The sequence below is a fragment of the Etheostoma spectabile genome, chromosome 15 (assembly GCF_008692095.1).
Source record: "Etheostoma spectabile isolate EspeVRDwgs_2016 chromosome 15, UIUC_Espe_1.0, whole genome shotgun sequence".
In the NCBI taxonomy this organism is placed as follows: domain Eukaryota; kingdom Metazoa; phylum Chordata; class Actinopteri; order Perciformes; family Percidae; genus Etheostoma; species Etheostoma spectabile.
Window position 1 is genome coordinate 9,485,812 of NC_045747.1, and position 14,196 is coordinate 9,500,007.

The following is a 14,196-nucleotide window of genomic DNA, read 5'->3' on the forward strand; positions in this document are numbered from 1 at the left end:
ACACACACACACACACACACACACACACACACACACACACACACCTACACCTTTTACTAATGCAGTCAAACATTGCTCTGCAAAAGGATGTGTGAAATGTTCATTTCAATCACAGGTTTTTGTGGTTTACTAGTTGTGCAACTGAATAAAATAAAGCAACAAATATGCATAGTGTTGACATGAACCAAATCCAAGCTTTGGAGGATAATTAATAATAGAATTGTGTGGATCCACCTGATGTTGCCAACACAGTTCAGCTCAGTTTTGACCTCAGTTTACATAAGTTTTAAAAAATATTCAGAAACTCGAATTTCTTCATTTTATCTAATAGATCACTTTCCATTGTCTACATGTCATGAAATAGTTTGGTTTTTAATGCAAGACGGGTCTCATAAACATGTACGTGGTTGCTGCATGTCATGTTTAAGTACCAAATTTTTTCTCTGTGTGCCGTCCTAATTGAGTGCTACTTTCATGTGTATGGGTCAAATGCACGGAAAGAATTCTGTGGGAAAATTTAAAAGCTCATAAAATGATGGATTTTCAAGTGCTCCCTAAATTCCAACAAAATGTATTGAAACTATGTCTATTTTTATTAAAGGCATGGAAAAATATATACAAAACATGTAGTGCTCCCTGGTTGGTGCACACAGCTGTGTGTCTCGAGCTGATTTAGTTTATGTAAGCATGTGTGAAGTAGTTGGGTGAGTATGTGTCCGGACTTGTGTCATTGCAGTGTGCCTAAACGGTACTGCCAAGCTCCCTGCCATGTTGTCTTTTTTATACAAACAGAAAGCAACCAAACAACACCCAATGCTTCTATAGATCAATCTGCAATCCTCTCTTTACTGTTCTTTTCCTTTCCGCTTGTTTTAAATCTGTCTCCGATATACGAGGCATTCCTTTGTGGTTGTGTAACATGATTTGAGGCAGAGAGAGAGAGAGAGAGAGAGAGAGAGAGAGAGAGTTTTGTCTTGCTGAGTTTCATGTCCTACTGTGCTCATATTTCTCAGCCTGCTTCACAGTTGTGGGTAGTTGGCTTATCGTTGGCCTTCTCAGCTTTTTCCGTCATGCGTGGCCTACGTTAATCTCTCTTGTGTACTGTAAACCGCCCCTAATAACCCTGCACACGATTAAAGCAAACATCTTAATAACAGCCTGCCTCATTATCAACTCACACTGGGAAAATGAGTGCTTTCACCTCAACTCTGTAATTGTACATTTGTGGCTCAGAAATAAGCTGGAGAACAAGACAACCTGCTTATTTGGTATCTTTTACAGAAAAATAACAATAAGCATGTGAGCTTATCTAATTGTATAATTTTTACAATTGACGGGATTTTTTGGGGGCATTTTAAATAAAGTAATTGTTACTGATGAATCTGTCAAATGAGCATAATTCCCTGCTGTTATAAAGAGACAGGCAATGAGAGTGAGGTGCAGCATTGAATGTACTGTTGGGTATTGCTCTAGAGGGTGCTGTTTACTGAGGAAATGTGCTTTCCTCCCATTTCATCTTTGCTGCTCCCACTAAAACTTATTCCTTTTAATCTCTAGGAAACAATGTTTAAAAGAAAAACACATCCGAGTACAGCACTTTGATTTCTTGCAAATAGCAAATAGGTTTTATAATTGATGTAGCATATCAGATTCAACTCTCAAAGGAAAGTGAGACAAATAATAAGAAATCTAATTAATAAAAATGTTTCTTAAACGAAAGATGTTACTATCTTTGAAAGATTGTGTGTGGTATTGTGCTGCAAGGCTTCTTTGACATGACATTAGGTCATTGTAATCCTTCTTTGTGTGTGCCTCACCTATGGCACACACACACACACACACACACACACACACACACACACACACACACACACCTACAGATGTTTATGCTAGTTTCACGCAGCCAACAAGGTTATATGATGAGCTGTCAGTCAGACCTCCACTGGCAGAACGGAGATGAGGAAAAATGTGTCCGTGGCGATGTTTACACCTGTGCTGTCTGTGGTTTCCTGCGGCGGTATTGCAGGGTGTAATCCCTAACATCGCCTGTGTTTATGCTTGTGTTTTAGTTACAGACCTGATACACGCATGCTTTAGAGCTTAGATGGGACTTCTGCTTCACTTATTCCTCAGCCTGGCCCTGGGGCATCCTCCCCAGTCTGCCACACACAGGCTCATCCCCAGCATGTTGGATACAATAAACAAACACTTTCTACATGTGTCATACATCCTTTTTCCCTACACACAGCCAAGTGGACATCTACAGAAGCTTAAGTAACTTATCGATTTCTGAATATCAAACTAGAGACTGTGTTCTGTTAAAAGTTGTTATGTAAAAGGTAATTCATGCACAAACTTTGCTCTAAACTTAGAATGTGCAAAACCCTATTTTTCTGTTAATCTTGACTTGGGTTGCCATATTAAGATCATTTACAGGGAACATTAAATTGTGGTTGTTTCCTTATGTACTCAGAGTATTTGAGGAGGTCTTTTTTTGTTGTTTTATATGGTTTGTATTTCGTCATGAGTGACGCCGGCTGCACCACTGAGGTCATAAAAAGGGAGGAGAAATTTCCAGTGCCAGCGACTGAACTCACTTTTTATTTTAGCAAATATGCTAAATTTAGAGCTCAGCCATGGCCAAAAGTTCGTCCCAAACTCCCTGAATGACACACCTTTCGAGAAATGACTCTCAACATCTGCTATTTTTATCATAATCTTACTTTTTTTCTCTTGTTTTTGTTCCTTTCTCTCCTCTCTTTCACCGACAGACGCACTATAAATGATGCAGTCCTGTTTTTCATTTATAAGATTTGTTAGGTGGATTATTATTGAGAGGATCTTAATTCCCACTAAAGGAAGGACATGCTACAGCAGTGTTTACGAAAACACTGCTCTGACGTGAGTAGAAGTGGAGAACCAGTAAAGTGTCCTCTCTGCTAACACACCCTCCTGACACCCCTGCCCAGTGAAAGCTCTGTTGTAATGGTGGCATTTCAACTCTTCAAAGATGGCCAATTGGATGATGGGTTTTGGTTTGACATTCTAGGGAGGAAACCAAGTCGTGACGCTGCATAAAGTTACATATGATGGCTTCTGCTGACTGAGACAAAAACTTACGCTACATAAACTCCAGCCTATCATGTATCAAGTACAGTATTGAAGCCTTGCAGATCTTTTACTGTATGATGTGACATTGATGAGATCCACCCGTCGCGCCCCTGTTATTTCTGTCTATGACCCATTATTGTCAAGCGGCGCTCTGCTCCATTGTAAAGTGGTCAGTGTTTTGGAACCTGGTCCTGTGGGTTGAGGCTTTGAACCATTTTCCATTCATACCTCATATTACATGCTCTAACACTGTTCTACCTAAATGAACTGAACCACATGGGAGTGAAACGTTAAACAACTATACCAGTGGAATACTACACTGTAGTTGGTGTGTGAAGTGACGTTTGTCTTCTTTTGATTTTTTTTTCTTCACAGTGAAGGAATTCAAATTCTTGGAATGAGATGTCAAACTTTAATTGCTTCCCAGGGATCTTCTGGTGAGTAAATATGTTTCTAAAGACCGCAAATAGACTGAGTGTGCTTGTGGTGTTTCAGTGTTTTCAGTTTTCTCTCCTGTAAATATCTGCTGTATAAGCTTCTTCTATATAAGCCTAGTTGTCATAAGGTGATGTTATATCCTTATCTACATGCTTTTTTGTACAGTAGTGTTTTGCTTTGCAGCTCTTGTGGCTCACCCAGATGGGCTGAACGTTTTCACTAACTGTAGCAGAGCGGACCTATGCAGAGACCTTTAGTGTAACTGTGGTTTAGGCTTATAAAACTGACGCAACTCCTACTTTAACTGTTGGCACAACTGGTAGCCAAATGTTAATTATTTAGCTTAACATGAAGCATTTAGACATAATTTACTGGGTATATTTGTTGTGGTTTACTTAAGACATTGTTCTCTTCAAAATGACCTTTTAACACAATTTATTTAATTACACTGCTTTTTAAAGCCGCAGCCATCACTACTGTTTTGTGACAGTGCTGTAGCCTGTGGTACTCAATGTACTTAGCCCCTCTCCCACATCCCATCAGCCCCCACTCCCTTTCCATTGGTGCCCCCTATCCCTTACTCCCCATTCAGCTGGTCCACCCTCTACCAACCAGTGTGTGCCTGTCATCTTGTCACCCCAGGGCGATGGCCCTCTCTCAGCCCCTTGGGGCCCTTTTGACTCCGCTGCACTCCGTGTTTGCCCAAACATTTGGGAGCCGGATACGGGGATGAACTGTTAACTACAGCAGGTCAGCCTGTGCCCCTCAACCACAGAACTCTCTGCCCCCCCTCCCGACCTGCTGTTGACTCATCTCCATGGCAATGGGGCAGGAATTTGTTTTCTCTCGTATCCGCTGCCAGCCAGCTCTGTTGCCACCACCGCCCCCCTCTTCTCTTCATCCTCTGAGAGTCCAATCAAAAGGCAACTGGGGGGAGTCACATGGTCAGGAAGTGTTCTGGGTGTATCCCACTGAGTGAAGTCTGCTGAAATGAAGTCTGGGGTGCTGTCACCGGAGCTTTGCTCTGCTCAACTGGGAGAGAAAGCTTTAGGGGGAAATGTGTGTGGTTTGTTTGGTAGGAAAATGAGTCCAGGTAGCCTGGGTAGCTCACCTGGTAGAGTGTGCGCCCATAAACAGAGGCTCAGTCCTCAATGCAGCGGCCACGGGTTAAGTTTCGACCTGCTGCCCTTTGCTGCATGTCATTCCCTCTTTCTCACCCCTTTCATGTCTAAGCTTACTTGTCACAAATAAAGCTCTAAAATGGCAAAAATAAATCTTGAAAAAAGGGAAATGAGTCCAGTCATAAATGATTTCCTGACACACAAGCATGCAGACATTTTAAAAACACAATCAGAAATGGACACATGCAAATGTTTTGAGAAAGGCTACGTACAGACATGTGGTTTATAATTTGTAACTTATTATACATCACATTATGTGTAAGCCCCTTAAATCCTCCTCCTGAAGCCATTGGGATGGCCTTAGTTAATATAATTCAATTTTTGTTTATTTTTGCAGTGCAATGATTAAAATAAACCCTAAACAGAGCGGGCCTAACATTTAAATATTAGTTGTACCAGTCTATTTCCATGCTTCACATAGCACAGTGTAACAGCACAAAGAGAACCACATCGCCTGCATTCCTCTGGTATGGTGCTTTTGTTATTAAAAATGCTACTTGTGGCTCTCTGAGATTAAATCAGTCATAACTTTATGCTAACACAGTTTTGAGCAGTTTAATTCCCATCATTGTCTCAACATATCGACAAGCTCAAGTGTGTACATGTGTGAGTGTATTTGTGTGTTTGCCTCCACACAAGTTATTAGCTTAGGGCAGGTGAGTGTTTGCCTACCCGTCTCCCTTTATGAGGTGAGTGTTTGCTCAAGGAATGCACCACGTCCGATTTGTCATTGACTCTTATTGTTCAGCTCATCAAACTGGTGCTTTGAGGTTGAGTTGTGCCGTGCCCTGGCAAGTGAGAAATATTTGTATTTTTTCCCTCTTTTGCTCAGTGTATTTGCACATGCTGGATGAAAATGTGACTTGGTGGAAAATGGTAAACGCATTCGGAAGGAAAATGAGAGAAGTCAAGACCTGCATCAAGCAAAAGAGGAAAGTGAAGTATTAAACATCATGATCAAGTTGAATGTCAGCAATTTCAGAGAATTTAAAAAGGTTTTAATGAAAGCCAGAGTTTTAGCCTGCCTTTTGCTTCACATATGTAACTAAATGGAACGTTGTTGTTTTGGACCTGGGTCAGTTGAGAAAGAAAATTACACAAGTCATCACTCTTCAATAATGCAGTATGCAAACTGAAGTGAGAATAAGAAAAAAAAATGGTATGACGTGATTGAGAAGACTTACTTCTAACTAGGCACATCCTGTAGATACAGTACATATGAACCCTGATGAGCAGAATTGGCTCCCTTGCTGGCTCCCTTGCTTTGTGGTAATGAGAAAGCCTCAGCAAATGAATTCCTCCCACTGCACTTGAGTGGTAAACAGAGTCATTACAAATGGCATGTGCAGCTTTTTACGCTTGTTTAATTTTAGAAAGTTTTAATAATTAACATCTTAAATGGCAATATTTTTGTTTCAATCACTATTTGTTTAAGTATGTGGATTTCTGGGGATATCTGTTTAAAAAGATGCATGTAAGTGCTTGTGTGACTAAGTATGTTTGAATTTGCGTGCATGTGTGCCTGTGTGTGTTTGTGCGGCTGTCGTCCTGTGCCACTATCTGGGTGGTCCTCACGGCTGGTTTGATAGTAATCCCCCTGTCCCATTAATCAGTGTCCGGGCTCAGGCCGGGAGCTGATGCTGTGTGACCACTGGAGCGAGGGGCTTGAGGCACAAAGCTGAGACCCAAGCTGCTGCCCTGGCCTGGCCTGGCCACACGTCAGCTCTCCACACCACCTTTAAAATAACTCGTCATGCATGGCTGACTTCTGGAAACAGCCTCGGCTCCAAGTACATACGAGCCACCAACAATATAAGCCACAGTAGAAATGGAGGGCACACTCATAAACCTGAGCACCAGAATATATAGTTTCATGACTTATATCCTGAACAGTGTGGGACTCCAAAGCCTTTTCCTTAATGTCCATGTTTTCATGGATATTTTTTTCTTTTTAGCAATTTTCAGATATTATTGAAATGTAGTTACTAATAATACAATGTGTTTGTTGTGACTGGTGGCTAACAACCCGGAGTGACTTCTGATAGCCTCGTAGAGAGCTGCTCTCAGTTAAAATGTTTCTGTCGGACTGAAAGTGCTAAGATTAAAGCCATATCTTAGTCTTTGTAGGGCCTATACCTCTTTCTGAGAATGAGGAGGGAGGATGAAGGCCTGCCCGAGCTGTCTGGCTTGCATACAGCTCTCCGCTGAGCTTTTATCTAGGGAGATTGGTTGCAGCTCTGTCCAGACCCGACTCCCAGGGAGTGCAGAGTCCTGAGACCTGTGGCATTAATAAAGATAATGCTGTTTGGAATAATAACAGTCAATTCCACCCAATAGAGGAGAGAGACAACAGAGTGTAGCAGAATACAAAAGAAGCCAAGATGAAAGGCTGAAAGGTAGGCCTGTGCACCTCTCTGGCTCTCTTGTGGGAACTGATGGAACCGTTATCAACATGCTCGCACACAAACCGTACTGAGAGGGACAGTATGCCAATTTTGACTCTCGGGTGCCATGACGCAGAAATGCAATTTGTTCTTTTGTCTACCAAGATCACAGAGGGAGAGCAGTGACTTGTCTTTCTTTTTATTCATACTTATTTTTTTCTCGTACTCCCCTCCTTTTCATTCTCTCTGTTCCCCATTGCCTTCCATGAGTGCAATTTAGTTTGATGAGCAGGTGGTCTTTTTTGAATCCCACAGTGCTTTTGGCTCCCACCTCTGGCGTGTGGGGCTTTCACTTGGAGTCAGTCATGTAGGCCAGGATTAGACGGGTGGAGCAGAAGGGGGAGGAGGTCCAGTGAGATTCTTGGTATTGACGACCTCAGCGCCCTGCAGTCAGAACCATGCAGAGTGCAGATTGAAAGAGTTATTTTGTTGCTAAAGCTCTCAGCCGCACCCCAGATGGCTTTTGTGTAGGCCAGGGACATGTTTGGGGACAAGGTTAAAGCAACAGAGTCCTTCAGGCTTGGTGAACCTCTGGACTCAGCAGGTAAAGCTTTGTGGGCTAGACTGACTGAGAAGGCAAAACGTTGCGGTCTCGGCACTTTTCCACCTTGAATCTGACCAGTGGACCGTAACAAAATAGGTGGATTAGAGCAAAGGGAAGACATACTTCAATTTCTCAACACACGCACACACACACACACACACACACTGAGATTAAAGCCTTAAAACTTCCACCCAAGACTTACTGGATCATCTCATCTGATGTCACCTAAGACAAAAGAGCTAGTAGAAGTGAGGGAGGGAAATGTGCTGTGTCTGCATTTTCAGTGGAAGCCCTTTCTCCTCTTGGGCACTATTTCCTGGTAGTAGAAAACTGCACCGACCAAATCACAACCTGCTTTCACTGCTTTACCTTTGATCTCAGTTTAATCACACACTGCTAATTAACCAACCCTGTTACTACTTAAAGGAATTCATGGCCCATTTCTTTATCTTTCCACCATTCCTCTTCAATAATCTCCATAGTGACGCCTAGACAAGCAATCCATATTTTGTCAATAATTGCAATAATGCTAAACAGTACTGCTCTACTTTCTTTCTCGTGTTGACCCCTTTTTCCCTTGAACACGAGGACTTTGTAACATGAGTCCAGGCACTCACATGCCAAATGATATCAAGTGATATAAAAAAGTTTGTTGTTAGTGGTCTGTTTCCTTGCTTTGTATCATAAATTGAAAATATGAGCAAGATTTGTCAAATTGAAACGCTTAATTGTTTAATCTACAGAAAATAGCGAATTCTTATTCTTACAGGCTTCAAAATTACTGTTTTGTTTGTTGACGGGTCCTCAACCCACGGGTGTTGAATTTAAAATGCTCATATCTAAGAAATTTATTCAATGGAGTAATAGTTTCAGCACTGGTTTGATTACTGTTTTAAATAATTGCTTGTGATATATTTAATTGTTATATACACAAAGTAAACATTTACTTTTAAAGAATGAGGTGGATTTTCCTAAAACAAGACACTTATTTAACCATCTGCATAACCAACATGTGATCTGTAACATAATGTCATCAATTGATTTATGCTAACAGTAAACTTGCTAACTCAACCTCAGTGTTGACTGGAAATTTTGCTTGGAGTACCTGTATATGTGTCAGTCACTTGAGATTGTATCTGGCAAAATTAAATAGTCACGCCATAGAATATGGCTAACAAGAAGGCAATGTCATAGTGACTAATGTAGTGGTAACAAAATGGCCATTTTGGTCTGAATATCCATCTGGGGACTCTGAGGTCTGAGCTGTAAATTAAAGTGGGAGGAGTGGTTGGTTGGACTCTTCTGTTCTCCATTCTGGGTTTGTCCACCGAGTGTTTGTCATGGAGGTTTCACAAGTGGCCGCTTCTACTCACACTGATGAACAGCATGGATTGGATCCAGACCCTGCTGGGTTCTAGCTGGAGCCCTGGGGCTTGTAACCACACAGACCGGGAATGTTAGTCATTTGTTTATCATTGGTGATATTTGCAGCTCCTAATCCCTGGCCGGATTAGCCTTGATGTGTTCCTCATCCCACCTTTTTCCACTGTTGCCGTCACTGGCATTTACATGAGGAGTTTTGCACATTTTGTCAATGTGTGCATGGACAACATGTACATACACATGCATGCAATGGTGTGCTTCTAGGCCTGTGCATAGATGCATGAATGTGTGTTTGAGTGTGTGTGCAATTTCACGTGTCGCTGAAAGATGTTTGTAATCAAGGGAGTTTGATAGATATCCCGCTTAACTCCATCCCATGTAAAGTTGCGGTCAGTTTCAATAAGAAAACTCTTACTGTGGCTGATATTTTATCCCATGCCAGGGCATCTTGCTCTGTGGCCGTACTTGTGGCTGAAGGCGTGTTCGGATCTACCAAATCAGGGCTCCAGAAAGTGTTTGACATTTTTTTTCTCAAGCGGAAACACACAAAGAGCCCTATAGGATCCAATTAATCAAAGATGCTGAATGTCAGCCTGCCGTTATTGGAAATCGGAAATTACTGATGTCATAAAGGAGGAGAAAGTGGTCAGATGCTTACATGCTTATGGTGCTTACGTGTTACGTGTGTTGTGAAACTATTGGCCAAGAGTTGCCTGGATCAGAGAGGGAACAAGGTTTACTGAGCAGACCTAACTTGTTCATTGTGACCTTTAAAGAGCTGATCCCTAACACTACACAAATCAGTTTTGAGTTTCAAAACCCACGTACATACATTTACATGCCGGACTCTTTCTCCCACAATGTTTTTGTGGGTGAAAAAGTCCTGCAAATTTGCACTGAAATTTAGGCCCTGCATAAAATCCCTGTTCCCCAATTTCTCCCACAAATATGGAAGACTATACACTAGGGGTGTGACGAGACGCTTACTCCACGAGACGAGACACATCACGAGATTGGGTTCACGAGAACGAGACGAGACGAGATTTTTAAAAAAAATTTAAAGAAATCCTCGATGAAATATATGAATGGAAAATAGTTTTTTTATTCAACTGAAAAATCACAAAATGCAAAACAATTTAGGTGCATTTTGAAATCAACTATTAATGATGAATGTTATTTAACTTTTTTTGCAAAGGACGTGCAAACACTGCAAAATGTTTTGTATAAACTCTACCAACTGGCTTCTGCCCTGTACAATTTCACACGAGAAATCTAACTCCTTTCCACAAACCGAACATAAAAAAATAAACAGTATAAATAAAATGAATGTGTAAATAACAGAAAAATAACATTTTAAATGCAAACAGTAAGTGTATCAATAACCAAAGTACTGCTCTCTCAAAACTGTGCAAACAAACAACAAAAAACCAAAATGTTGCCACACAAAGGATTTAAAAGTGGCAGGGGGATCTTCAATAGTAATTTCACGCTCCATCACGCTGACATCACATCGCCTCACGAGACAACTTTTCACCTCGACGAGAAATCTCGTCATGTTTTAATCTCGTCACACCCTTACTATACACCAATGCAAGACTGACAGATTCACGACATAGACATCAAATTATCCATCTTTATGTGTTTGGCCTTTGAGGCTAAGAGGTTAAGAATTTTTTTAATACTTGACTTAAACTTGTTTGGGTGAGAATCCCATCCCACGGATGAAGCAAAGTGTACAAGATATGATATGGGGTAAAGTTCATTTAACTTTCAAGTCATGTATGACACATCCAGGGCAAGTCACAATAAGCAATTTGAAAGTCAAGATGTAACATTTTAACAGTTTTATTTCCAACCCATGGTGATAGTTGTACAATGTTGAGAACAAGTCATTTCTCAAGAGCAGATAGTTTTTAATCAAGTCAAAACTTGAGATTTAATGTTTTGGCTTTTAGGTCTCAAAGCAAGTCACAAAACAGTCAGGGTTTAGAGCAAACAGGGTGTGACCCTCCCTCTACATCTTTTGTTACCCTGCACAGAAGGTGTTTTTGCTCACTGCAGATGGAAGCTGTCCAGCTGAAGCGGTCACAGCTGAGCTTCATGGGGTGTTGGTTAATTGGTGGTTTTTGGTAAGTGCAGTTATGCTCCGCTATGCATATCTTCCTCAATGTCCCCTGCACTATTGGCCTTTTTAAAGTGTCCTTTAATTGGCTGCACAGTCACAGTCTCCTGCTTTAACTGTCCCCTGTGGTACCTAAATGTGGCCTATTTGACCCTGAGGCCCAGGGGTGAAAACCTCACATTTGGCAGCCAAACTCAATTAACCAGATTATTTTTCTGCTTTTGTTTTCAGTCTAAATCTCTTTTTTGTTTCTGTTTATATTATAAGTTTTGAGGGTGATATATTTTTCATAGGGACAGTATCGGGCCTCTGAAAAGCAAAATCTGCTCAGTTTCAACACCTCTTCATATTCCTTACCTAGCCTGTGTTTGTGTGTGTCTACCAGCCTCAGTAAGGCAGTTTTGTCAACATGGTAACGTGCCTTCCTCCTCAGCCCCAAAGAAAGGCCTCATATTTGGGCTCTAGAGGACCTAGATTAGTCCGTCTGATAGATCTGGCCATATCTTCTCCCTACACACCAGCCACTTTCAACTGGGCTGCATCAGCAGAACTGAAAGACCTGAGAGTACTGTGATCTCCCCATGGGGTGTATGGCTGTGGCTCCGGCTGCACTACACTTTAATCCCCTTCCCTTTTAACCACAATGGGAAACATGTGCTTACTCTGTGTAGGGTACAGGCCCACCATGGCAGAGGCTGTTTACTTTCACTCTAAAACTAACATTTCACAGCTCCTGTGACCACTTCTGGTTAGTACCTCCACGGGTTTAAAAAAGTGATAGAAGATAATTTGGGGACACTTTTGTTTGTTTTATCACCACTGTTGCTGCTGAAGAACTGTCTTCTTACTTCTTACTCTGTAAAGTTTGACACACATGTTTCAGCTGTCTAATTTGTCTTATTAAAGAGCTGCTTGGTGTAACTTAATTATTCTCTTAAAAGTGACTTTCATGTCAGTGTATAATACCGATGATTGCACCTCTGCTTCTTAGTGAGAGAATTGAGCCAAACTGGGAACTGTTCTCGTCAAATCGATACCCTAAACCAACATAATAACCCATGTAGGATTTTTCCAGATGTGGGGAGTGCTTCTCTTTGCTTTAAATTTTCAACACCCAGAACAGAAGTCTACTGTTGTGGTCCTTGTCCCTAAAGTTCTGTTTTGTTTCTAGTGGTAAAACAGTTGTTTCTGTGCAGAGAGGGAGCTACAAACAGCAACCATACCACATGTGCCAACCGAGAGGACAGGAAATGCACTCCAGATGAAGATACTACATTGTGGTTTATTTTACCTGTGTGTGTGTGTGTGTGTGTGTGTGTGTGTGTGTGTGTGTGTGTGTGTGTGTGTGTGTGTGTGTGTGTGTGTGTGTGTGTGTGTGTGTGTGTGTGTGTGTGTGTGTGTGTGTGTGTGTGTGTGTGTGTGTGTGTGTGTGTGTGTGTGTGTGTGTGTGTGTGTGTGCGTGCGTGCGTGCGTGCGTGCGTGCGTGCGTGCGTGCGTGCGTGCGTGCGTTTTTGTTAGGAATGTGTGCTGTAGGACTGACCATATGTCTCTTGAGTTACATCACAGCATTTCTATATCCTGTTACTCACTAGGCCAACAATTTTATTTTGTTTTTTTTTATGGTTGATTGCTTATTTAGCATGTCAAACATATTGACAAATATCAATATTACCACATTTTGTCTGACTAACCTAATATTTCTTTTACAATGATTTAAAACTACAAATCCTTATATTTTAAATGCTATAACCAGCAAATGCTACTGATTTACACTCATTTTAGTAAGGTTTAAAATCAACGTGCAAAGACTTGAAACCTGCTTGTCTTGTTATTGCTGTTGTCACATGGCACTGCAGCTGTACATAGAAACAGGATTTTACCTTGCAGGTGCCAGTGCTGCATTCAATTGCTATACTGTCACAAAATCTGACCCAGAACATACAAACATGGACATACAAAGAAGAATAATACACATCTGGTCAGTACAATATTTACTTGTACACGGTGGCTCTAAAAGTTACTGTATCAGTTTCCTGAGGCTCTGGTGACCAGTTCCCAACTCCTGGCTGGTGGCACTGCGTGATTGAATCAAATTCTGGCCTCCACAGGTGTGGCAGGTGATCTGAGGGATGAGTGAGATCTTCCTGAGGTAACAGTAGCCCCAGCCAGTTTCCCCTGTTGCCCTGTCCCATCTGCCCTTTCCTGTCGTCTTATCTGAGCATCCAGTGCAATCGAACCCAGGGCGCGGCCCCTCTGCTTCTCCATTCCTCTCGCTGCCGGTCTCCATCGCTGGTCTTCTCAGATGTCACTGTGAAGAGAGAATCAACCAACTTGAGTTGGACTGACTGACAGAGTCAGTCCTGTTTCAGCTTCCTGCCACCCACAATTTCCCACCCTCTGACCTCCATGGCACCAAGGGCAAAAGGAGCACAGACAATGAGCTACACAGCTGATCTATTTAGGATTTTGTTTATTATGATGAACATTGAAACAGCAGGGGTTGATTTTCCAGGCTCAATATAGAAGCAATTCTAGTTTTCTTAAAAAGTTGCAAAGTTACAAATGAGTTTTGCTTGTTGGTTGGGCCAGAGGGACATGCTGATGTAGTTGAAGGGCTTTCTGATTAGCAGAGCGGAGACTTAATGTAGATCCTGTAGGGACAGCGACTTGTACTTCCTCCAACTGTCTGGGTTTAATTAAGCCGACTAGTCCTGAAGCAGCTAGCAAACCAGCTTCTTTTATATTGTGATATAGAATGGAAGACTCTAAGCAAAAAACTCAATAGTTGCATATCTGATCACTAAAACTGAAATGTGCAGAGACGTCAGAAGTGCTCAGCACTGTAGAAGCAAACAGTATGAAAACATTTGCATGTTCATGTTGCATCTTTCTTAACTTATGCTTCTGCAATCACTGAATGGAATAATTACAACAACAAAAAGAATATATATACATATATATATATATATATAT

General features: G+C 41.5%; 1 long non-coding RNA gene across 1 annotated transcript in view; it reads left to right on the plus strand.

Annotated features, from left to right (window-relative positions):
- The window catches only part of LOC116703181 (uncharacterized), a 59,370-nt gene that overhangs the window by 39,127 nt on the left and 6,047 nt on the right, over positions 1 to 14,196 (plus strand). Inside the window, exon 2 of the long non-coding RNA XR_004335370.1 lies at positions 3,487 to 3,548. This is a non-coding gene — a long non-coding RNA (uncharacterized LOC116703181). The remainder of the gene's footprint in view (positions 1 to 3,486; positions 3,549 to 14,196) is intronic.